We start from the raw sequence: 404 nt of genomic DNA, 5'->3' as shown, positions 1-404 counted from the left end.
GGGGGGAGAAAGGGGCAGGGCGGTGTCGAGCGGCGCGAAGAAGAAAGAGGCGGCTCTGCGTCGGCTGGCGAGAGAAGAAAGGGCAGCGCGACGCAACTTTTCTTTGCGCGAGGTATGTTCGGGTGAAACTCATGCCGACTTGAGCTCAATTTTGGCCCAAATTGGTTTTGGGTGAAACTCATTCCAGCATGTGTGCATATTGTAGATGGAATGGACTTCGTCCTCGTCTAATGATTCGGACATAGAAGATTTTATCCTCGACGACGATGATGAAAACCTAGTGTTGTTGCATCTCAACGACGAATTTGAGGCGGGGCCAAGGAAAAAGCGACGCGGATCGACGGTCAGTCGGCTATGCATTCCCCTCAACCGGGCTCTCGGCTACAAATGCTCATTAAGGACTA

Source organism: Triticum aestivum, chromosome 5A (genome assembly GCF_018294505.1).
Source record: "Triticum aestivum cultivar Chinese Spring chromosome 5A, IWGSC CS RefSeq v2.1, whole genome shotgun sequence".
NCBI classification, from domain to species: Eukaryota; Viridiplantae; Streptophyta; class Magnoliopsida; order Poales; family Poaceae; genus Triticum; species Triticum aestivum.
Note: the sequence above shows the minus strand (reverse complement) of the source record.